Source organism: Macadamia integrifolia, chromosome 10 (genome assembly GCF_013358625.1).
Source record: "Macadamia integrifolia cultivar HAES 741 chromosome 10, SCU_Mint_v3, whole genome shotgun sequence".
Taxonomy (NCBI): domain Eukaryota; kingdom Viridiplantae; phylum Streptophyta; class Magnoliopsida; order Proteales; family Proteaceae; genus Macadamia; species Macadamia integrifolia.
In genome coordinates, this window is record NC_056566.1 from 13,899,418 (window position 1) to 13,926,058 (window position 26,641).

At 42.5% G+C, this 26,641-nt stretch overlaps 1 long non-coding RNA gene across 1 annotated transcript; it reads right to left on the reverse strand.

Annotated features, from left to right (window-relative positions):
* Positions 1 to 1,583: 1,583 nt before the first annotated feature.
* On the reverse strand, positions 1,584 to 23,747 carry LOC122092097. Its single transcript, XR_006144102.1, has 3 exons — positions 23,632 to 23,747; positions 3,375 to 3,498; positions 1,584 to 2,763 (listed from the first exon to the last, which is right to left on the reverse strand). It is a non-coding gene; the product is annotated as an uncharacterized LOC122092097 (long non-coding RNA).
* Between the last annotated feature and the right edge of the window lie 2,894 nt (positions 23,748 to 26,641).

Here is a 26,641-nt window from a genome sequence, read left to right on the forward strand (position 1 = left end):
TAATGACAAAGCAAGAAAGGGATTCATTAAGTAAAATAGTTTATTGTTACAAGATTTAGATTAGGACATTTATACAAAATGTAAACAGTTCGAAACTTCAAGTAGATATCTTAAAAGATTCAAAAGATATGCCAATGCCATGATCCATGGATTGGAATTGAAATAAGTTGAATTATGTCTTGAGAACAAAACCAAACTTCAGTAATATTCCAATTCTTGGCAGCAGCAAATCGTAATCTTGTCAGAATTCCAACTGCCTCAGCTTCCACCTTCTTCCTGAAATTTGCATAGCCTATCTTAAGAACCTGAAATCATACATGAAGAATAACACCAAAAATGATTGCAATTTGTTAGTAACATCAGCACAAATCAAAATAGGATAATTAAAAAAAAGCAGATTTAGACACATTCCTAACCTGCATTGCCAATTTATTCTCGCTTTTGCTAATTCTTCTACTTCTCTATTGCTAGATAGAAATCCGAAATAGGAAAGTGACGTTTAATCTTGGATACCATGAAATGTGATAATGGAATAAAACTCTGCTTTGACAACTAACAATTATTTAAAAGAAGAATCTCGCACCTCTGGTTTGAAAGCTCATTTTTCTTTTTCTTTTTCTTTTTCATTTTTTTAATGAAAAGAATGAGACTACATTTTTTTTTTATATTCATATAAGCTTACTTAATGGAATTTTCAATTTCATGCTTTTTGGCAGTCGTTTATAACCTGATCTACAACCACCCCCAAGACATATCATTTTGACATTCGTTAAGTTATTTTCATCGTTATATTTCTAGTCACTGTTTTTGGCACCTCATAGGCCTGATCAAATGCCAAATCCGCTTCATAGGAATCCTTTGATCCAAGAAGGCTGGCCTTTCCATGGGTGGTGGGAATGAAAGAAGTGAATTCATTTCCAAGGGAATGGATATCGCATACCGCAACTTACCACTAATAATAAAAATAGTGATCTCTCATTCTGCCATATCTACCTTCTACCAGTTATGGCGTCAGATGCTTGCACAAAATTTTTTATTTAGCCAAAAAATTAGATAACACCCTTGAGGTGTCATAATTTGTAATTTTTCTCTTTTTCCCTATAGTATAAGTTGTATAACACAATCTTTTTTTTTTTTTTTTTTTTTTTTTCTTTCCATGAGAATAATCGAGTCATTTCAAATGTGTACTCAAAAACTGTGCATGACAAGCCTCTTTTGATAGCGACTTATGGAATCACTTTCAAAATATTTTTGAACACCTTTACCCGTGAGTTAAAGATCTTTTGGAAATGGACAAGTATTCCTTTACCAAGTGGTGATGTTCAACTCTCCATCCTAGGATTGACAAACCTCTATAGGGTTTTAATACCTTTCCCAAAAAGCCCTCGTGATACCTCGCCTGTTCACCCGTGCATGGCCTTAGGAAAACTTGGTCCAAAATGAAAACAAGACAAATTAAGAACAATCAAAACAAGGTGTTAAGCTCTAAATACATCTCTATATTTTTTATTTTTGATAAGAACACCTCTATAAATTAAACCTATAGAATGCCATTTATTTATTTTTGGTAGATAGAGATGTCATTTAAATAGTCCCTTAATATGTGACCCATAGGTCTAATTTCTATAATTGTCAAGCTGATCCAACCAGGATTCAGATGCTTAATCTTATATATTCACAGATTTCCAGATTAGATTTATGAGGTCCGTTAAAGAAAAGAAGCAGCAGCAGCCCACACCTTTAGTCTGAATCTGAATACAGTTTTTCAACACCGAGACCAGAAGTATCTAGTTTTCTGGAACTCACAGAGACAAAAAGGGGTCCAGTTTTCCTGTTTCACTGTGGTTGGCATGTCTGGTTTTTTCAAATTTCTCAATAATGACTTAAGGGCACCCTAAAACATGCACAAGCTTCCCCTCTGACGGCTTCAAAGTTCTAGCTTTTGTATGTCACTTTAAAATCTTGAAGAATTTCTTCTCATTTCCTTACATAGGCTCCTTCACCTAGGTAGTGAACAAACAGAACATTACGTTGCTTCTTTCATCTCTATCATCTCTCATCATTTGAACGTGCCAGATGTCACTATTTCAACTCCTTTGATAGATTTCCAAGCAGACCCAGGATTCCACCAGTAGTTACTAAGAACCCGCTCTTTTATAGCAGACTGGCAGTTGTTACAGGAGCCAATATATAATCGATGAATTCAGAATCGTCAATAGTTAAACAGTAGTTTGCTGAATTCTTATGCTATGCACAATTTCTGTTATGTGAGCCCGCTTTGATCAGTGGTTAGAGCGTCGCAAGGGAATTGATAGACAGAGATGAGAAGGGTGTTGAAGCAGGTGATGAGCTCAAATGGAATGGAGTGTCTGGTGTGGTTTTCATCAGCTGAATGTGATGGACACTGCCAGCATTGTTTCCTTCATCAAAACACAAGCTCAGAAAGCTTGATATTTAAGAATCTTTCAGGATTCAATCAGTGAATCTGCTTCATCAAGATTTCTGATTGAATTGCCTAATTCAGTAAAGTTGAATTTGCAGGTGATAACAGTGGTTTTCTTGCAGTCAAATTTGATGATATTAATGACGCTTAAAAACACTTGGCAGTGGAGGGCTTTTTAAGTACCCTTTGCCCTTTGCCCTTTGCACTAGAATTGGAGCTCTGGCGTTGCAATCATGATGCTCTTGATTGAGTGTTTCAGTTTCAGTGTTGACCCAAATCACTTGAAGAAAAGAATCAAAATCAAGCCCTTCTGCAATTCCCTGCCATGGTACTCTATTAGACAACAAGACTGAAATTCACCTGTTATGGAGTGGGAAAACTGAAAGAAAAGACTTGAGACTTTTTACTGATGCAGACAAATATTAGAGCAACAAATGATTTGGTTTAGAAATATAGAGCTTCATCTAGAAGCAAACTATTGCTAGAACCTCACTCAAGGGCCAAGATCATGTAAAATCAATACCAGCAATATGTTGATAGAATTGACAGAAAATGGGAGAAATTAAATATCTCGAGAAATAGGGGTCAGATAAAACTGAAATTTTGGTTGAGCGTAGAGGGTTAACAGATTTATCAATTGACGTATAAATATTGGATGTCAGAAATATAATAATATATGAAACCCAACTTGCTTAATTTTCAAGCTAAAAAGCAAGAACTAAGAAAATACTGCAGAAATTGGTAATCAGAAGAGAAACTGATTTATAATGATGTTAATCGAATAAATATGATCAGTTTCAAGATTAAACTCTGAATTAACAAGCACTAAGTTTATCAGATCAATGTGCTCTGAAAGAGAGAGATTAAGAAGAAAACAGTAGATACCAGAAGATATTCAGGAAGAATGAGAAAGGATGAAGATTGATTGCACCTGATAAGATCAGAAACTACAAGAAAAAGCAGAGCTCAGAATCAGCCAGCAGAAGCCTCCAAGAAACTCAAGCATGCTCAGCACAAACCATAGGTATATTGTTTATCCAGGCAGGCTACTGCAACTGCGTCAACCAAATACAATGAATTAACAAAACATACCCATGAATTGGCTGAATAATCTATGCAAGAAAACTCCTATGATGCCAAAAGAGTGACTCAAGCACTTCTTCCCCTTCTTCAGCTATCTGATTCTCACCAAGAATTGTTGATGTTTCATCCTCTGCCAGGCAGCCACAGATAGAGTACCAAACCAACATTACGAAGAAATTTCTATGCAAAACAACCTAAGAGCACATTTAATTTGGGCTATGGAATTAATAAACTCTAAGAATTTGTTTCTGTTTCTATTAGCGAGAGTAGCTGTTACTACTTTGTTAATATCTCTATTAGTATTAATAGTTCTTCAAGAGTTTTCTTATTTGGATTATGATTTTAAAGAATTTAGTTTGTCATTTCTAAGGTTCTGTTAAAAGTTATATCGTGTAAGTGCAGTGGGAGTGGACTCAAGGTTCCATGAACCCTCAAAAGCTCAAAAGGACTAGCAGCTCAGAGGAGACATGAGGTGCTCCCTCGTTTTTTCAAGCCAACAATTATTAAATTTCCCATCCAAAATGCGATTCTGAAAAGCAGCGGTTGTCCTTTTCATGCAAATCCGTAACATGTCCATGATTTATTTTTATTTTTATTTTTCTGAATTAACCTCTTGTTAATACAGTAGCAGCATCAAAAAATATACAATGCATTGGGCTCATCCCTTCTTCTATATGAAGTCAAGGAGATGATAATGTGAAATACAAACCTTAACCAGGTGAGGTTATAACTGGACCAAGAGGTCGTCCTGTACAGGAAAATATGATGTCAATGAGTCCAAATACCTACCTACCTGCTTGGCTACTTATAGCGTGAACTATACTGTACTAAAGCAGAGCTCTCTCACACTGCTTTGTCAATAGGTGATCGATCAGAGATTCTTGATTGATTGTCCATGTTAGGTGGGTCTAAAACTCACACATCATCTCAGATCGCTTGTGTGATGGAGCTCTCACCTACTAGTCAAGGGGATCTGGATTCCACACTCATGATGGCAGAAAAGCCTGATTGATAAATATCGAGTCACGAAACTAGAGTTAAAAGAGTGTTGCCAATGCGTCAATATGTTCTCTTGACCGTGTCTCAACCAAACACGTCTCTTGGCATTCTCATAATTGTTGAATGGGATAATGACTTGTGTCTAATATGACACTAGCCCTCTTTATTTATAACAATGGAGAGAATGTTTTAGAGAATTATAAAGACCATTAAACCCCTTAGGGTCCGTTTGGTTACTGACACTTTCCCTAAAACCCATTATTATAACACTTCCCTCAAGTTGGTGCATAAATATCACATATGCCCAACTTGTAGATAATAGGATGAAACATCTTACTACTAAGACTTTTAGTAAATACATCAGCCAGTTGTTCATTATTGGGAACAAAAGGCATAGTGATAAGCCCATATCCAGCTTCTCTATGATGAAGTGTCGATCGATCTCCACATGCTTAGTTCGATCATGCTGGACAGGGTTGTGAGCAATGCTAATGGCATATTTGCTGTCACAAAAGAGCTTCATAGGAAGAGTAGCAAGAACAACCAAATCAGCGAGAAGACCATGAAGCCATAGGAGCTCACAAATGCCATGTGCCATAGCATGGAACTCTGCTTCAGCACTTGAACCGGAAACCCCGGCTTGCTTCTTGCTTATTGCTTCGTTATGTAATAAGATTACCACTAACAAAGGTGCAATAACCAGTAGTAGACCTGCGGTCATCAGGGGAACCTACCCAATCCGCATTTGTGAAGGCCTCCACCCTAAGGTGATCATGAGGAGAAAAAATGATGCCACGTCCTGGGGCAGATTTCAAGTACTGGAGAATACGTAGCACAGCTTCCATGTGAGTCGAGTAGGGATCATGCATGCACTAACTAACCAGGCTGACGGCAAATGCTATGTCAGGTCGTGTATGAGAGAGATAGATCAACCGCCCCACTAATATCTGATATCTCCCCTTATTCCACAGGATCGCCTTCCTTGCTACTCAGGTGACCATCAGCTTCAATAGGAGTGTCTGCCGGCTTTCACCCCAATATGCCTGTCTCGGAGAGAAGATCAAGCACATACTTCTGCAAAGATAAGTAAATCCCACGAGAAAACCTGACAACTTCAATGCCGAGGAAGTAACAAAGTTGTCCTAGATCTTTGATCTTGAATTCCTCACTCAAGTATCTCTTGAGGCGAGAGATTTCTGCTATATCATCGTCAGTAACAACAATATCTACATAGACTATTAGGATAACACTCTTCCCACCAGATCTCTTAATGAATAGAGCGTGGTCTGCATTGCTATAAGAGTAACCTGTAGCAACCATAGCCTTATGAAAAAGTCCGAACCAAGCACGAGGGGATTGCTTCAGCCCATACAGAGTGCGCTTCAGCTTGTACACCTTCCCTTGGGTTTTGGAGCAAGTGAACCCAGGAGGAATGTCCATATACACTTCCTCTAATTCCCTATGAAGGAAGGCATTCTTCACATCTAACTATTGGAGATCCCAATCTAAGTTGGCGACACAAGCCAAGATAACACGAATTGTATTCATCTTGGCAACTGGAGCAAAAGTCTCCTGGTAGTCAATCTCATAAGTCTGTGTGAAGCCTTTAGCAACAAGTCTGGCCTTGTATCGATCCACTGTACCATCAACCTTCTGTTTTACTGTGAAGACCCACTTGCACCCAACTGTCTTTTTTTGTGAGGAAAAACACACCAGATCCCGTGTCATGCTTCTTCAGAGCCTGTATTTCTTCAACCATAGCTGCCTGCCATTGTGAGTCTGCACTCGCTTCCTGTCAGGTATGAGGAATGGACACAAAGGAAAGAGAAGACATAAAACTATAGTAGGAAGGAGAGGGTAAGTCATAAGAAACAGTTTTAGCGATAGGATGTAAAAAGTACAAGACCCAATGCCTTTCGAACAGCAATAGACAACTCAAGAGACTGATCAACAGAAGGAGAAGGAGAATTACCAGAGTCCAAGGGGACAAGATCAGGCTTGAGAGGAGACGACTGGCATGGTGGGGTAGATGCTGGATGTGTAGTGGTCTGAGTCTGCTTTCTGCAACTATACGCACGTATCACCAGTCGAGGAGAAGTAGAAGTAAGAGTGTCACTCTCGGCACATCTTCCACAATGGAAGGAGACTCCCCCTGAAGAGGTGTCACAGTGTAGTATGATGCACATTCTTGAAAGACAACATCCATAGTCACAAACCAATGCCGAGTAGGAGGTTGAAAACACTGATCGTGAGGATCAAACTTTCCATGAGGATGATGATCGTGAGCATAGCAAACACTATCAAATACCTTAGGAGGAACAGGAAAAGTAGCGAAACCTTGGAGAATATCCAGAGGGGAACGGAAGGCATGGACCCGAGAAGGCATTCGGTTGATAAGAAAGTAGCAGTGAGAATTGCGTCGTTCCAGTACTTAGGAGGAACATGCATCTCAAACATAAGAGAGCGTGCTACCTCACAAAGGTGGCAATTCTTCCACTCAGCAACCCCATTCTGAGCCGGAGTATCCACACTAGTCTGATGAATCATCCTATGATCAGAAAAGTGAGCTTGAAAGGACCCTTCAAAGCATTCATGGCCATTGTCGCTTCGAATGATCTTAATGGTAGTACCGAACTGAATCTGAACCATACGGTGAAACTACTGAAAGCAATAGAAGGTCTTGCCCTTGGTTCACATCATACCCAAGCAGTTCGAGAATGACAATCAATAAAAGAGACAAACCACCGATAACCATTGACAGACACATAGCAGGATGGACCCCAATTATTAGAATGTATCAATGAAAAAGGAGTGCCACTTTTATTTCCAGAAACAAAATAAGTGATTCGAGTTTGTTTGGCCAAAACACATGCCTCATAAAAAAAACTGACTCTAATTATAATTTTTAAAGGAAAAACTCTAGCTAAAGTTCCCAAAAGGGGATGTCCCAACCGACGATGCCCCTGTAGTAACTCAGAGATGGGAGGTGATGTAGAAGAGGTTTGAAGAGCCTGATCAGAGACCAATGCCGAGTCATCATCAAACAGATACAGACCACTACGTATCCTACTAGAGCCAATCGTTGCCCCTGTCACCAAATCCTAAAAAACACAATGAGATGGGAAAAATGTGACTTTGCAATTAAGACTGGAAGACTACTAATGAACAAAAGGTTAGTGGAAAAAGAAAAAACACACAATACAGTAGAAAGGGATAAAGAGGGGGTATAGCTAATAAAGCCCTTCCCCAGAATAGTGGAATAAGTCCCATTAGCCAATTTGACCTTACGATTATCAAGACAAGTGGTGTACTGTAAAAAAAGAGACAAATGGCCTGTCATATGATCAGAAGCCCCAGAGTCTATAATCCAAGGCGTAAAAGGGACAGACAGAGTATGGCCACAAAAGGAGATACCTAATCCAAAAGGGGAGGAATCAGCAGGGCTCACAGTGGTTAGTGCAGGAGAGTCTGGATGAGTCAAGAGGCGCCGTAGGGCAGTAAGCTCGTCAGATGATAGAGAGGCTATTGAGGAACTACAAGCAAAGTCAAAGTCAGGGCTCTCAGTATGGTTGGCCTGCGCAGAAGTACTGGCACGACCCTTCCCTCACCCTTTTCCAGATGTATCAGCAAGACGGCTATAGAGCTTCCAGCAGTGCTCCTTGGAGTGATGCTCCTTTTCACAATAATCACACTTCACTGGAGTCCTGGTAGAGGAGCATCAGACTGTGAGGCTGCACTAAGGGACTGAGTGCTAGAAACAAGTGCAGATCTCTCAGTAGGAATGGCAGTTTGCTGTGGAAGTATAGTAGTACGTCGATTGTCCTCAAGTTAGATCATAGCATAAGCTTAATCTAAGGTAGAAAAGGGGTCATGACTAAAAACCTGGGACCGCAACTGAGTAAACTCCACATTCAGACCTGCCAGAAAGTTATAGACCCTGATCTTCTCCTCTCGCTTCTGAAACTTGGTGACATCTTCAGGGGTGGAAGGAGTATACTCCTCATAGAAATCCAACTCAGTCCATAGTGTCTGCAACTCATAGTAGTAGTGTGATAGAGTGAGCCCTTTCTGCCTCAGATCACAAACCTTCTGGCGAAGCTCAAAGACCTAAGCATCATTCCCTACCTTCGAATAGATATCCTGGAAAGACTTCTAGATCTTCGCAACAGAGTCAAGGAGGAGATAGCCATGCGAAAGTTGTGGCAACAAGGAGTTGATAAGGCCATAACTAGAGAGTTGGCACACTCCTATTTGTTAATCACAGTACTGGTGGTCGGATGCTTCGTGGTTTCAATGAGGTACCTGTAATAGCCACAGGACTTGATGGAAATGTAGACTGAGCGTGACCATATAAGGTAGTTTATGCCATCAAGCTTGATAGTACAAGGAGGAAAGGTAGGAAGAGTCATGCTGCCTCCGCCAATAAAAGCAGATGAGCGGGTAGACATGGTTGCTACTCAAGGGGGCTGCGCAAATAGAAGAGACACTAGCTGGAGATAGAGAAAGCACCAAAATAACCAAAAAAAGCTAGAAACCCCAAAAATCGATAAAGGGTAAAACCTTGAGAAAAAGATTTTGGGGATAGCTCTAGAATAGAGACCTCAAATGAAAAAGTGGTCGGTATATACCACTACAAGGATGAGAGGCACAAATCACAATAAACATCGAGACGATCGGAGCATCGAGCTAGGAAAAAAAGGCATCCCGACAATGAAAAAACATTCTCAGGGAGAAAACCCTGAAAAAGTGGTAAAAAAAAAGTTATGGGTCTCTCAGATCATTGTAGAAAAGAGTCTGAGCGCCCAGGGGAAGGATGGATGGAGGCTAGAAACCCTCTTAGTGGTTTAAGAAGCTCCCACCATAAGAGAAGCAGATGAAGAGAGATTGAGGGAGGCGCAGATGAAGGAAGTGCTGGGAGAGAGAAAAATGAGAAAAAGAGGCAAAGAGATGGAGAAGAGGGAGAGCCCTTAGGGTTTCAGATCCTAAGGCTCTGATACCATATTGAATGGGATAATGACTTGGGACTAATATGACACTAGCCCTCTTTATTTATAACAATGGAAAGAAGGTTCTAGAGAATTACAAAGACCATTAAACCCCTTAGGGTCTGTTTGGTAACTGACATTTTCCCTAAAACCCATTATTACAACAATAATAAAATAACATTATCCTTTCATATTTTGAGCATAAGTCATTCCATCATCATAATAATAGTAATCAGATTCCATTGTCATTCCATAGCAGTATGGCTTCTCATTAACCAAATATTATTTGTCACAAAACCCATTATTAACATTTTATATTAGCAAATATCATTATTCGATTGCATACAACTTGGAAACCAATTTTCAATCTCATATTATCACAAGAGTTCATTTCATCAATAGTCTCATACTCGTTCGTTCACATAGTCACAAAAGTCACTTAGTTATACAGGTTACCTACCACATAGGTCACATAGTCACACAAATCCTCAATAATTCCATCTCAACAAGAAATCCAACAACCCAAGTTTGGAAAACCATTTGGGTAAGGATTTGCTGACAAATCACCAATTTACCATAAAGTACTCACATAGTTCTGACCACACTTCGTAAGTTTCAATGTTTATTCTTGTTGTGTTCCTAAGCTATTAGGTATCTAAGTTCTCATATTCCTAGATTCTATGCTCTGATACCATGTATGTCACGACCAAACCCGAGATAAGGGTATGGTGACACACTTGCGGGGGACAATCAAATGATAAAATATTAAAGTAGTTCACCAAAAGTTAAACCATTAACACACTATTATTTTAATAATTTCATCATGGTATATAGAGTTTAATATATCAGAGTATCAGGATCTCCCCTGGTGGCATTATTTACAACCCAACCTCCCTGATATGCTATATTTGGCCACCAGTTCAGCATGTAACAAGACAGTTTGGCCGAGCTTTTGCCTCGGCCTTTTACGAACAAGCCCTCACCTCATCCCAGTCTTGCCGAGCTTCCACCTCGGCCCTATGCGGATGAGCCCTTGCCTCATCCCAGTCTTGCCGACCTCCCGCCTCGGCCCTTTGAGGATGAGCCCTCGCCTCATCCCAGTCTTGCCGAGCTTATGCCTTGGCCCTATGCGGATGAGCCCTTGCTTCATCCTAGTTTTTCCGAGCTCCCATCTTGGCCCTTCGCGGACGAGCCCACACCTCGGTCTCTAATGAGCAAATCCTCACCGTCCTCTTTAGGCGGAGCCTCCACCTTGGCCACTTGGGCAGGGAACCTCCTTAACCAACTAAGAGTCCTTAATTGAGTAAGATACCGACATTACAGCTCACAGGGCGACACGTCATTGCGGTTGGGAGATTCATCCACTTAGGCTTGGCTAGAGACAGTGCTCCGGAGGAAGTGGAACTTCCAGTGAGAGGATCCTCTTCCAGTATCACGAAAAGTGCTTTGTTGAGACTCCAAACGCCTCATAGCTCCCTGAAAGTGGGAATATTCCCCCTCTCATACGCGGGTTTAGTAGAGAACGTGGAGGGAGACGGAGGAGCCAAGGAACTCAGGCCTTATAAATACCGGAGGTAAGCCCCTTAAGAGGGGATCGAAAAACTTGGACATAATACATACCTGTTGCTTTATTCTGACCCTGAATTTGTCATCGGAGGGTTATTGCACCGACCAGCTCCAGTTCCCCTTTGCTAACTTGTTCATCTTTGCAGTGAATACGGAGAACATTTGGCCCGCCTCAAGGCTGCCTAAAGAATTTACTCCTGGTCAGAATTTACAGCATCAGATTGGTGTCGTCCGTGGGGAGCAGTACAAAAAGCTATATTCATCAATGTTGCTACGAAGTGAGCGAATTGTTTCACGAACTGTATCAAAGGGAAGGTCACCACAACATCCGCGGCACGAGAACATTCGGGATCCGCCAATGGTGGAATAGGAAGTGCCTATGCTGGCAGAAGGATCTTTATGACCACCACCTTGCACACACACTGGAGCAGTACTTGAAGAAGGCCCAGCTGCTGATCAGAGTCCCTAGCAATCATGTTAGGCGTGCCCAACCCGCTCGGGAGATACGGGAGTGGGAGAGGATCCAAAACCTACAATTGCAGATGCTGGCAACTAATGGATTGGTGCAGAATTTCATTCAAAAATTTGGATCACCACTTCCAGTTCCACTGATGTATCGCCAGAATAATGCTCGAGCTGCCCCTCTCGCTCCAAGACAAACCCACACTAGATCAATGAGAGAGCCGAGGCAAGCGTATAAACCTGACGATGCCCGACGGGCTCGAGAAAGATTACCAGACAACAATGTGGCTTCCTAATCCACTGTTAGGCTGGCATCAAGATCTCCTAGAGTGCCATATTCTGCATCGCATGGTGAAAGGGTCAGAATAGGAACCACTTCTACAAGAGGAAGACGAACCTCGAGTAGGGCCTAAGAGCCCAGCTCAGCATATGCCCCACGAAGAGAAGTTCGAGATTCCTTGCCACGAAGAGGTGCTCGAGAGACCCCTCCCCGCAGGACAAGTTGGGAGACACCTTGGAGAACCGCTGAAGAAATACCCCGGCAAGGAGAAGCCCAAGATGACAGATGTCGGACTCGCAGATGGAGCCCGGAACAACCAAGAAGGCACCCTCGTGTAGAGGACACTGGATGTCGGGCCGGGGGGAAGGGTAGGATTTGATGATCTCGAACAGCATTCGCAACTCTTAAGTGAAAAGATTGACGGGCTCCAGAAACCCTCTTCAGACACAGCTGCAGCACCAGCACATAATGCTATATCAGATGAACTAATGGATGCTGACTTGCTCACGGTTTCACCGTGCCATCTTTTGTCATGTTGTGACGTACGATGGCTCTACAGACCCTTATGATCACCTCTTATACTACGGCTCTGCCATGACTATTTACAAAAAGTCAGACACATCACTTTGTCAAGCCTTTGCAGCTTCTTAAAGGATGCCGCACTTGTGTTGATGTCAAATCTGAGGCCCAAATTGATTCGTAGCTACGACAGACCAAAGCATTCCTCACACGATTTCAAGCTAGTATGAAGTAGCGGCAAACCTCGGCCAACGTAATGAGCATAAGGCAGAGAACAGGATAGCCCATACGTGAATTCCTCACTAGGTTTACCAAGGCCACATTGGAGGTTAAAAAGTTGCCGGAAGGGGTGGCATATAGCTGACTATACAACGCTATCACCCACCCTGAGCTGGTCCGATCATTGGCTCTTGACTTGCCCGAAACAATGCTAGAATTGCTAAGAAGGTGCGAACTAGTACGCCAATATGGAGGAAGTCCTTGAGGTAAAGGGGATGGCTGACAAAGGAGATCAGACAGAAAGAGATAAGAAAAGACCCCAGAAAACCAGGGAGGAGGACCGAGAACATAAGAAGAATAGGTCGGATCAACGAATTGACCAAGCAGCAGATGAACAGTTTGAGTTGGACCGATCTCGGACTAACTTACTTTCGGAAATCCAGGATCAGAAATATTTTCGTTGGCCAAAGCCCATAGTCGCGAAACCTGAAGAAAGGAATCTTAATTGGTATTGCGGGTACCATCGCGATCACAGCTATGACATGGAGTGTAAGGTGCTGAAAAGAGAGATCGACGAGCTGATCAAGGTAGGATACCTGAGTAAGTACTTGAAGTAAAAATTTGGTGAAGGGCTACACATTTAGAGTGAGGTTGGGCCAGGCAACACCAAGGATGGTGAAACAGGAAATGAGTCTGGATTGCAGAACGGGAACAAGCCTGTTGGACCAGCCATATTAACGATAATGGGTGGACCCAATGCAGAAAGGCCAAGGCACACACATGCTTCGTTTGCTTAACCGAGCAGCCGCTCAAGAGTGCACGCACCAATCCCGTAATTTCCTTCTCTGACTCCAACTTGGAAGGACTTAACTGGCCCCACAATGACGCGATTGTCTTATAACTGGTCGTTACAAACCGACCCTTCCATAGGGCGTTAATTGATAATAAAGCGTCCGTGGATCTCATGTTATACGAAGCTTATGAAAAGCTAGGCTTCGGACCAGAGAAACTAAAGCCAGCTACAGGCCCAATATATGGCTTTTCGGGGATGCCATCCGAAATAGAGGGAATAGTAGAGTTGCCAGTAACAATGGGAGAGGAACCAGGATCCTCTACCGTCATAGTCACCTTCATGGTGGCAAGAGTGGCCTCGGCATATAATGCAATCCTTAGAAGGCCAGGATTGCATAGTTTAGGAGTAATGGCTTCAACCAAGCATATGAAGGTAAAGTTCCCAACAGAAAATGTCGTGTGAGAATGTAAGGCAAGCCAAAAAGAAGCCTGGGAATGCTATGCCAATTTTGTCGAGGCCAACAAAAACTCCTGTCTGAGTATGGCTTGCCCCACAGAAATAATTGATGCCCGAGACGAAAGAGCTATGCAGAAGACGGAGCCAGTGGAGGAGCTGATATCCGTACCCATGAGCACTTCTGAGCAGTGAACACAAGGCTCAGAAATCATTTAGTTCTTGAATGAGAACCTTGACGTGTTTTCCAGGACTCCGTTCGACATGTCAGGTATACCAAGAGAAATAGCTGAACACCACCTGAATGTTAGCTCGAGCTACAGACCAGTACAACAAAGACATCATCAACAGTGATGTAGAAAAGTTGTTAAAGGTAGGAATACTAAGGGAAATCAAGTACCCAATGTGGCTCGTAAATGTAGTTATGGTCTTGAAGCAGAATGGAAAGTGGAGAATTTGAATCGATTACACTAACTTGAACAAGGCCTACCCAAAAGATTGCTACCCGCTCCCAAAGATTAATATGCTGATAGACTAGACCATGGGACACGAGATGCTCACATTCATAGATGCCTATTGATGTTATAACCAGATCAAAATGAGCAAAATTGATAAAGAAAAGACTACATTCCTAACCTTCGCTAGAAATTATCGCTACACTACAATGCCTTTCGGCCTCAAGAATGTAGGCGCCACCTATCAAAGAATGGTGAATAACATGTTCAGGGGGCAGATCGGCCGCAACATGGAGGTCTACGTCGACGACATGCTGGTAAAGAGCAAGAAGGGATTAGACCATGTTAATGATTTGAGGGAAGTCTTTGAAGTACTCCGGAACAATCGAATAAGGTTGAACCCAAACTAGTGCACCTTCGGTGTCACCTCTGGAAAGTTCTTAGGTTTCCCGGTCTCCGAAAGAGGTAAAGAAGCAAACCCGGAGAAGATCAAAGCTATACAGGTAATGAGCCCACCAAAGAATGTCAGAGACGTTCAAAGATTGAATGAAAGAATTGCCACGCTGAGCTGCTTCATCTCACGGGCTGGAGATAAATGTCTTCCCTTCTTCAAAGTATTGAAGAACTTACTGAAGGGAAACAGGATCTCGTGATATCGGAGTGTCAAGAGGCATTCCAATACTTAAAGCATTATCTGAGCTCGGCACCCTTGTTGGTCCAACCTGAGGCGATAGAAGAGCTCAAGCTATACCTGGCAACCTCACCAGCAACAGTCAGCACGGCCTTGGTTAAAGAAGAGGTGAGAAGACAAATGCTAGTGTACTACATCAGCCATGTTCTGATAAATGCGGAAACAAGGTACCAGAAGATTGAAAAACTAGCACTAGCACTAGTGATGGCGGCACGAAAACTGAGGCCTTATTTCCAAGCACACCCCATATCAATGATCAAGGGACAACACTTGAAGAAAGTATTCTACAACGATAACAACACCCATAAATGGATTTTCTTTCAGCACTTCTCAGTTTTATTTCAGTTCTCAGTGGAGTTTAGTTTCAGAAATTTCAAATTTTTAAGTTTCTGGTAGCAATCAAGTACATTCCCTTCAGCATGCATTTCTTTCAATATAAGTTTTTCAAGTTTCAACTCCATCAGATGTTTCTGAGTGTTATGAAATCATGTAATACAACATCTTCGCGTAATCTTAAGAAAGCATCTAGGTTCAATCACCTTTGAGTTATACTGATGCAATGTTCTATTTCAATAAAATGCTAAGCCCTAGCCCCATTATGGCTTAGCATCGGCCCAGCACGGCCCTAATATAGTCTTGGCTCAGGCCTGGGCTCCAAAGACCTCACCTTTAAGGCATAAGCTAAAATGCTAGGCCCTAGCCCCGACTATGGCTAAGCATCGGCCCAGCACGGCCCTAATACAGTCCTGACTCAGGCCTGGACTCCAAAGACCTCATCTTTGAGGCATAAGCTAAAATGCTAAGCCCTGCCCCGGCGATGGCTTAGCATCGACCCAGCACAGCCCTAATACAGTCCTAGCTCAGGCCTGGGCTCCAAAGACCTCACCTTTGAGGCATAAGCTAAAATGCTAAGCCCTGGCCCCAGCTATAGCTTAGCATCGGCCCAGCACGTCTTGGCTCTAGCCTAGGCTCCAAAGACCTCACCTTAAGGCATAAGCTAAAATGCTAAGCCCTGGCCCCGGCTATGGCTTAGCATCGGCCCAGCACATCTTGGCTCAAGCCTAGGCTCCAAAGACCTCACCTTAAGGCATAAGCTAAAATGCTAAGCCCTGGGCCCGGCTAGGCTTAGGATTAGCCCAGCATGGCCCTAATACAGTCCTGGCTCAGGTTTGGACTCCAAAGACCTCACCTTTGAGGCATAAGCTAAAATGTTAAGTCTTAGCCCCGGCTATAGCTTAACACCGGCCTAGCACGACCCTGACGAGATCCTAGCACAAGCTTAGACACTCAAGACCCCAACCTTAAGACAATCTAAAGTTCTATCATAGTTCAAGCGTGGGCCTAGATACCCTGATTCCCAACAAATAAGGCACATCGAAAAGTGTAAGTTCACAAGCTCCAACAAAGAAATGAAGAGAAAAACTTTCATTGATTCAGTCTGAGGCATTTACATGAGAAAATAGAGGGGATATATGTAAAAAAAATACACAACTCTAACAAAAATAGGATGAAGAACGTCCTTGGTATAAGATTCGAAAGGGTTCAGGAGGCAACAGGAGTCTTCTGGGTAGCAGTCTCTTTGGCAGCACTCTTCTCGACAGGAGGGGTCCTCTCGGCAAGTGTCTTCTTGATGGGAGCAAAAGCCTTCTTGGCATCAGGGGTTGCCTCGATAGGGATCTCCTCTATAGAAGGCGAGGCCTGGGAGATTGGAGGGGTTTTCTTCTTCTTGCCACCATGAGGAGAGTCCGCATGAGGGACAATCTCCGGAGGAGCGGATCTCTCGTGCGCGGCTATGGGAGCACTCCCCTGATCTACCTCATCACCTACTTCCTCCACCATAATGCTTCCCTCTAGCAAGGAAGGCTCAGGGGGTGGAAAATAGTGGTCACTTAGATCGAGCTGAGGATACTTCCTCAGGAAGAAGTTCACAGCCGTGTCCAAGCCAGAGTTGAAGGAAGATGTGTTCAAACTCAGCAGCCATTCCTACCCTTCAGGGGAGCTCACGTACCTCTCCACGGCCCTCATCTCGGCCTCCTTAAGCTCTAAATGATGCTGCACCTAAAGAGATTGGATGGCCAACTCCTGATCTGTGGCCTTCTTGTGAAGCTCCTCCTGAAGCTCGATGGATTTGGCCTCAGGTGACTCTTTGGCCTTCACCATCTCACCTTTCTCAAGGAGAAGCTTGCTGACTTCCCCCTAAATCTTCGCACCACCTCTCGAGGCTTACGGAGTTGGCCTCCACAGCTTGACGCTCTTTATTCGAAGACTCTAGTTGACCCTAGACTTGCACCAAATGGTCCCGGAGCTGTTGACTTTCCTCCTTAGCTTTCCATCACCGAGCCACCACCTTCTCAAAGTAACTGCACACCTCCATCGATCAATGGTCTCCTTGCCATGAACAATTCAGTATACATTCAAGGTGTAATTAAAAAGACAACGAAGAAGAGGAGAAACTCACATCAACAATATGGTGATACATGAATTCACTCAGGAGTCGGGAAAATTTTGAAACCTATCCAAGTCTATGCGCAGCTGCCCTTGCTTGCCCCAGGTACGGGCCACCTCCTTGTCAGTAATTAAAGTCTTCATAAAAAAGATTTCAGGTAGGAACGTAGGAGGGATGGCCCTCCTGAAAAGACGACACTGGCCGGGGGAAGCCTCGAGAATTCCCCTGTGCCACCTCTCACTCGTTGGTACTTCCGACCTTCCAAGCTACAGGTTGATTGAACATTTGATCGGGTAACTCCTTGTGGAGGCGATCCTCCCCCACGACTTGACGAGCAAGGGGAGGTCCCATCGGACCCTTGCCCATATCCAGGCTCTTGAGGCAGGTGGTGTCTTTCTCTCCCGGCATGTTTTCCTCCTCACCCGACCCTTCCCAAACGAAGGGACGCGGATTCCGACCTCTTCACCTGGGCAAGTCCTGCACTGGCACCTCCAATGCATTTGTTCTTGGCATCTCGAATCTTGGTTGTCTTCTCTTCAGCTCTTCTTGCCGTTAGCTCAGCTACTTTATGCTTTCGAGCCTCTGCTGAGGTGGTTGCCAACCTTGAGGATCCAGTTGGACGTTCATTGCTGCGATGTCATCCCACCAATAAGAATCATAAACCAACAAAGACATTCCAAGTACAAAGTACAAAACATAAATAGGTATCATGACTGAGCCCTCACCCCCTCTCGGCCATCACTGAGGTCCCACTTCTGAAGGAAATGTTCCTCTTGAAGTTCTCGGACATCCACGGCCTTCCCTTTCAGGCATAGATCGATTGTTTCCTTGTCATCCTCACACAGGGAGGGCATTCGGTTCAACTAAGAGGGGGTTTGGCCCAATTGGTGTGGAAAGGATTATCCGGCATGGTTAGAAAGGAGCACCCCTTCCATCCTTTCACCAAGGTGGGCATGTACTCAAAAAACTGCACCGTGCCATAGGGCTTCGCTGCATCCCGGTGAGTAAAGTAGTACCAACCGGTGCTATGCCACTTCAAGACAAAATAGTAGCGGAAAGGGCCGAGTGGTTACACACCTCAGTTGAGCCACGTAGACAAAGAAACTGAGCAGGAAACGCCAAGAGTTGGGCATCAACTGCCTTGGGGAGATACCCCAATAGTCTAAGACTTCGCAAACAAACAATGGGACAGGTATCCTTAGTCCACAGACCAAGGCAATCTCATACATAGCCATCTCATCCTCATTATGGTCCGTGGACTCCCGGCGGTTTGATATCTGTATTACAACTTTGTCGGGGATCCCGAACCACTCACGTTACTCCCCTAGGATCTCGGATTGGAGTTCTCCATAGATCAGACTGGCGGCTAGACGCGGGCCAAAGGATGAGGCAGAGCCTTCGCCCTCGCCACCTTCTGCATTTCCCTCGCCTTCTACCGGACTTTCGGTGTCGGGGGTCCAATAACTATTTCTCTTTCCCTCGATAATGGGCATCGCCCTGTAATCAGACACCAAGGTGGGTGACTCTTCCTCTTCTGGGATAGGCCTGGCATTTGCTTCTGGACCCAAGGCCATGTTTGAGGATTCAAGCCTGTCCGAGGAGGTATCCTCACTAGATGAAGCGGTAAAAGTAAGGACTGCGTAAGTGACCTCGTGCAAAGAATCAGGCCTAACGATGGCTACAGGGACAGGTTGTTCCTCGAGGATGGAACCCTGTTACTTAGTCCCGGATGGAAGTCGTCCCCTGTGCCGAGGGGGTTCCGAGGGGATTCCTAGCAACTATATGATGGGATCAAGTATGGGCTATTGAAGACGAGAGAAGAGAAGAAAAGAAGAGAGATAAAGCAAGCAAATTACTAGTTGGAGAGGCAGATCACGGCAAAAATTCAAGACTAAGACACTCTTCCCCGCAGTAGAATCGTAATGACTCAAGATTTGATCAAAATTCCACAATGTGAGAAAATGAAGTAAAGAAGAGGGATCCTCTATTTATACCCTGTTGGAGGTTGCTTCAACGGCTGAGGTTCGGCTAGACGAACAAACAAGATCGAGCGATGGTTGCTTACCTCGAGGCCCAACCGTCGCGTCTGACACGTGGCAGCTCCGTACAGGCTTCGTGTCCCGAGGAGGCACACATCAAAATCCATAAATGCAGGCCCGAACATCATCTCCCGAACAGGTTAGCTCTGGTAACCCGACCAGGCCTATTGGAGCTTGGGAGCCTATGATATGCCATATTTGGCCACCGTTTAGCATATAACAGGATAGTCCGGCCGAGCTTACACCTCGGCCTTTTACATACGAGCCCTTGCCTCATCCCAGTCTTGCCAAGCTCCCGCCTCGGCCCTTTGCGGACGAGCCCTTGCCTCATCCCAGTCTTGTCAAGCTTCTGCCTCGGCCCTACGCAGATGAGCCCTCACCTCATCCCAATTTTTCTGAGCTCCCATCTCGGCCCTATGCGGATGAGCCCTCGCCTCGGTCTCTAATAAGCAAATCCTCACCATCCTTTCTCAGGCAGAGCCTCCACCTTGGTCAATTGGGCAGGGACCCTCCTTAACCAACTAAAAGTCCTTAACTGAGTGAGATCCCGACATTACATCTAATAGGGCAACACGTCATTGCGGTTGGGAGTGTCATCCACCAAGGCTTGGCTAGAGGCGGTGCTCCGGAGGAAGTGGAACTTCTAGTGAGAGGATCCTCCTCAAGTATCACGGAAAGTGCTTTGTTGAGACTCCTAACGCCTCACAGCTCCCCGAAAGTGGATATTCTGCCTCTTATACGTGGGTTCTGTAGAGAACGTGGAGGAGTGGGAGACAGGAGGAGCCAAGGAACTCAGGCCTTATAAATACCGAAGGTAAGCCCCTGAAGAGGGGGATCGAAAAACTTGGACAGAATACATACATGTTGCTTTATTCTTACCTTGACTTTGTCATCAGAGGGTTATCTAACTGGCCAGCTCTGGTGCCACTTTGTTGACCTTGTTCATCTTTGCAGTGAATACGGAGAACATTTGGTCCGCCTCAAGGCTGCCTAGAGAATCTACTTCTGGTCAGAATTTACAACATCACTCCTTATAAAAATTATACCTCCCCATTGGGCAATACAAAATATCCATTAATTACAAAAAGATAACAATATATCATTTTCCACTTGAAACATCCTCTACTTGGCTGGTTCCTTCCCAATTCTATGGCCTTGATCTTAATCTATAGAAAAATATTTGAAATCATGGGGTGAGCTTGACATCTCAATAAGAGAAACCTCCCTAGGTTACTCACACCGAAACACAACATTAAACAAAATAGTACCTACATGTATACCATTCCATATTATATCAAGCAACATATCATTTTCACGAAAAAAAGGATTCTACAATGACCAATCATATATTGACAACTATACTAATCATAGTTATTAAGGCGTTGCGAAGGTGCTAGTAAGGCAACACCTAGGCACTGAGGCGGTTTTGGGAGCTTAAGGCAGTGCACCGCATTAGTGGCTGCACATAAGGCGGTCGCCTTAATGGTTAAGGCGCTATAAGGTGTCGCCTTATGTGTCTTATGATGCATTATGGGCAAGGCTGTCGCCTTATGCCCATTTCTTACTTACTTTTTTTTTAACTATTTGGTAAGAGATTCCAAATGGATTTTATTGATTGGCAGGTATATGGGGAAGTTTACACATGAGAAGCATGGGATCAAGGGTATTTAAATACAATACCTCAACCAAAAAAAAAAAAAAAAATACACAAATCACATTACCCTGAGAAATCGCACAAGGGTTTTCTATCTTCTTCATTCTACGGTTCTACTTCTAGCTGCTGTTTTTTGATTTTCTTCTTCTTTCTCTTCTATTTCCCTCTGTTTTTTTTCCATTTTCTTTTCTTACAGTTCTAGTGTTCTACCTTCTTCTTCTTTATTTCTTTTTCTTTCTAAATTTTTCTTTTCCCTCTGTTTTTCATTTTGTTTATGCTTTCTTTTCCTCTCCCAGTCTCCCTTCTATCTTATCCCTTCTTCTTCTTCACTTCTTCACTGCAAGTCTACAACCTGCAGCTCTCTTTTTTTTCTTTTGGATGAATATGCAGCTATCTTTTTGGGTTTTATTTTTAGTTGTTGTAATTTTGTTGCTATTAAGAGTATGTTAGGCTATTAGTTACTAGTTTCTATGTTGGGTTTGCAGCTGTAAATTGTGTTCTGAACTTCTGATGGTGGAGATAATTTAAAGGTATCATATTGTAAATTGGGTTTGCAGCTGTAAGCTGTGTTCTAAGCATAGGTATTTGTTCAGTTTAGCTATTGGCGCTTCAGTGCAAACCAGAAGTTCTGCTATTCAAAATAAAATTTTGTTCATTGATTAAGAAACCCTAGTTCCTATTCTGTTTTGATGTCTCTATTTCTCAATGCCCCATCAATATCTAAATTCTGGTTTCTAGTTTCTAGTTTCTAGTTTCTATTAGAATGGTTACATAAGAAATAAAAAACTGAAACGCTTTATTCAATAAGGCAACGTCTTATTCCCGCCCTATCGCCAAAGCGCTCCGAAAGGCCCTCAAATGCCTCGGTCGCCTCACCGCCTTAATAACCTTGATCCAAATGCCATAGACTCGCACCCCTTCTTCCCCTGCTAAGTGAGTTACACTTCACCATGCCACAAAGTACATTCACCCATACTTCCCCAGCTAGATGAAGTACATCGCATCATATCACGTCGTACACTCATCCCTTCTTCCCCCGCTAGGTAAGGTACACCACAATCCCCGCATTCTCAATGCACATAAAACAATAACTCATAGTTAATGTAGAACTAGAATCACAGTGATCTTAATCCCAGGCAGGATCTGAAATTCTGGCTGAATAGAGAAGATGTCCTCCAATAGGGTTGGTTCTAGCTCTCAAACACTCCCTCACAGAAAACAAATAAAAGGAAAACAAGAAAATAAAGAGAATTTGATGAAGGGTTGAGAAGGGGGAAGAAGAATTAGGGAATGGGCATCTCACCCTCAGATTTAGGCATCTCACCCAACTGCATCCCACAACACAACAGCATAAGCTATCTTTTTTTATTTAACTCAAATATGTTTTCTCATTATAATTGATGGGCTTTAAATAACCTTACAATTGCTTGAACACAAAGATATAATAAAAAAGGAAACCAATGCTGGAAATAAAACCTTCTAATTTAATTTCTAACTTGCTAACCAAGTAAGAGTAAATTAGAAACTAAAAACTAATGATAAAATGGAAATTAACCTAAGTTACAAAATAGAAACTTCCTTGACTAATAAAATAGGAAACTAACTAGCTCACTAAGAAAAATAGAAACTAATTAAACTAAATAGAAAACTGAAATATGAAACATGGAATCACTTTACTGTTCACGTGAACAGTAATTTCTGAGTTTACGTGAACCGTGTTGCGTGAACAGTAATTTCTGACTATTGTTTTTGTCTTCTTCTTCAAGCTTTGGTCTGCATCAACAGTTTTCACATCAATGCACTACAATTGTAGTTCTTCTTTCATATACCAATGAATTGTAATTCATCGTCTCATGATAATAATCTCATTCATAACATCCAATTCACACTGCTAACAAGTCCATAATTCAACTACAAGCAATTCACCCTACATGAACAAATTGTCTTAAAGGAACACATCACGGGGCTTATATCAAGAGACACTACTTAATGCAATATAGCAAAACAATAGATGTAAGCATCCATCACACAAACGGGGAGGGACACCTAGGTCAGTCCCGCTCACTTTAATATGCTCGGATGCAATTCCAAGTGAAGCACTATGTACCCAAATACGAGTCGAGTACTGAATTCACTCGCCACCTAAATTATTCCAAAACCACCCCACAATGGGTTAAAATAACCTTAATAATCAAATTCTCAAAGTCCCCAGGGCCCAGCCCTCAAAAACACCAAAACAGGCCCAACTGGATTTCAAAATTGCCCATCCAGCTAGCCGGACCAAAATTGCTTACAGAATCGAATCATTGGATGATCACAGAGGCGTCCGGATTACTGATTCTGCCCAGAAATTAAAGGTCTCTAACTTCAAAATTTCAGGGTTTTTGGGTTCCAAACTTGGACTTTCCCCACATACAACCAACGCACACTCTTAAAATCACTATTTTAGGTCCATATACAATAACATTTAGCAATCTATTTCATGAATTTCAACATGTATTACATAGGGTTTCATAAATGTTTAATTGAAGCTAGAACTCTAACCTGGAATTTTGGGAACCTCTATACTCAAGTGTGGATAGTCTAGACTGAACAAAATCTCCAAATCTCACTTCCACTTCCCCTCTTTACTCTTTATAACTCTTGCATGCAAAAGTATTAGGAACTCTAGGTTGTAAAATCTTCAAGCTTCACTTACGTCTTCTCTCTCTCTCTCTAACTCTCTCCCTTAGTCTCTAATGTTCAATAGAAAAAACGAGGAAGAAGAGTTCAATTTCTTGGTTTCTCCTCTCTTTTATTTAAAATCTAAAGGTATTGAAAAGTCTATTTTGCCCTCAATGGCCACCCACTAGAACCAATGTAAGTTCCCACATTTTTATTAGACTTGGGTACCAAAAACCAATTCGGTTTTATGCCTGGAAGACCCAAGACGGAAGTGATTTACCTTCTTAGGAGGCTTATGGTAAAATCTAGAACTTATAGGAGGGATCTCCATATGGTCTTCATCAATCTAGAAAAGGCCTACGACAGAGTCCACAGAAATTTAATTTAACATGTATTAGAAAAGAAAGGGGTGTCAAGCAAATACATGGATATAATTAATGACATGTATGGGGATGTGGTGACTAAAGTGAGATCTGCAGGAGGTCAAGGCGATGAGTTCCCAATTACTATCGGGTTAAATCAAGGTCCGCACTTAGCCTTTATCTATTTATGCTTATCATGGATGATCTAACCATAAATATTCAAGGAGAGATGCCATGGTGTATACTTTTTGCTGATGATATTGTTCTGGGTGTTGAAACAGTGGCAGAGACTAATGATAAGTTGGAGTTATGGAGATCTACTTTGGAATCCAAAGGTCTTAAGAAAAGTGGAACGAAGACGGAGTATATGATCTTTAACTTTAGTCAATTGAGGACTGAAAGCGAAGGGGTGAAAATTATGGGGAAGGAGATCCCACAAAATGACTATTTCAGATATCTGGGCTCTACATTAAACAAGGAACGTGAGATTAACGCAATGTTTTCACAGAATTAAAGTAGGATGGATGAAATGGAAAGGTGCATCTGGAGTGTTGTGTGATCGACGTATTTCTATAAAGCTTCAAGGAAAATTCTACAAAACAATCGTAAGACCAACTATGGTATATGGTGCGGAATGTTGGGCAGTCAAGAAGCATAATATAGATAAGTTGAGTGTGACAGAGATGAGGATGTTGAGATGGATGTGCAGAAAAACTTTGAGAGATAGATTGAAGAATGACTAGGTTAGAGCTGATTTGGGAGTTACCCCGATTCAGGATAAGCTTAGAGAATGTCAATTAAGATGGTTTGGACATGTCCAAAGGAGGCCTCTGGATGCCCCAGTTCGGAGGAGTATCCAGATACAGATGGATGGAGCTAAAAGGGCTAGGCAAGCAAAAAATGACCATTAATGAGTCGGTAAGGGAACAGGTTACCTACTCCTAACGGTCATAGCGACCCCTTTCATTCTGAATACATTTAATTCAGAATGAATCAAATCTCCCCAAGTAAGATTCGAACCTACGATCAGTCGCTTAATAGTGGACCACTCTACCACTAAGCTACTAAGGAACAATGGGAGATTAGGTCTCATAAAGTTCAATTCTCGTTCTTAAGACATGCAAAAGATAGGTCTTCACCCTAGTATGGCATATAACAGAACTACTTAGAAGGCAAGGATTTGGGTTGCCGATTGTTCGTGAATGGGATGTCCTAGAGTTTTATTTTTTATTTATTTATTTATATATATGTATATATATTTTAACTTGGATCCATATACCCGACCCCATTTAGTTGAGATAAGGCCAAGTTGTTGTTGGGTACCCCTACATGTTTTATTTATTCATCTTAACTCCTTTAATTTTTATAATATTACAACTCACCCCATTTTGGGTGAAATTCCCAAAGTACCTCTGCCCACCTCCATTCTAGCCAATGGGCTCTTATGCATGCTACTACCAGATAACTATTCAAGGTACCCTTAAATAGTGCTTGTCATGTACATTGACCATTTTACCCTTGCTAAATTTAAAGATTTATAGTCATATGGTTCTAGATAAAAACATAAGAAAACCCTCATTATGTAAACTAGAGGACTTGAACTCAAAACCTTCCCAAAACCAAGTAACCACATAACCACTAGACCACCAAGCCCATTGATGAATTATAAACCCATAACAAATATAACCTAACCACTACCTTGCTCATGACTTGATTTAAACACACAAGGGTAATTTCCAATTACCTTTTCTATCCAAGCCTCTTACAACAACAACAAAGCCTTGTCCCAACTTAATAGGGTCGGCTACATGGATCCAAGCAAAGCCAAAGAAAGAGAAAATAAGAAGGTGTTCAAAGAGACAGAATAGAAATCACTAACAATGTAAGACACAGCTAAAGCGGGTCCGCTACCTGGATCCTAGCCCTCCAATCTGCTTTATTTTGAACCATACTTGGGACAAGGCCTAATTTGTGCATGTCTTTCCTCACAACCTCTCCTATGGTCATTTTTTTTCCTACATCTATCTCTTTTAAAACCTCCTATCTGAATCATGTCACTCCTCCTTACCGATGCATCCGGTGACCTTCGTTGAACATGCCCAAACCACCTCAAACGACATTCTCGAAGCTTGTCAGGAATTGGACAACCCCTAGATCCGCTCTATCCAAGCCTCTTATTTCCCACAATACCACCGAGATTGGGAAGTTTTGAAGCCATTCCTACAAGGTCCATCAGAATGTATTTTATTATTAAATCCTGGATCGAGGTATTACATAGAATTCCTAAAGGAATTTCCCCAAATTCCGCATAAATTGTGTCTGCCTGGTCATGTCAAAACTGACATTAATTGCAATACTCAGGAACTTTACTACTGAAGAAGGTGTAGCAGGTCCTGTAAAGTTGGCTTTGTAGCCTAATGATGGCCCTTCTGTTTTATTTCTTTCAGAAGTACCAATCTTTGAATCAAAAGTGGTCACAGATGATCTTCAAGAGAGAGAAAGTAAATTTGAAGTTATCTTGCAATTGT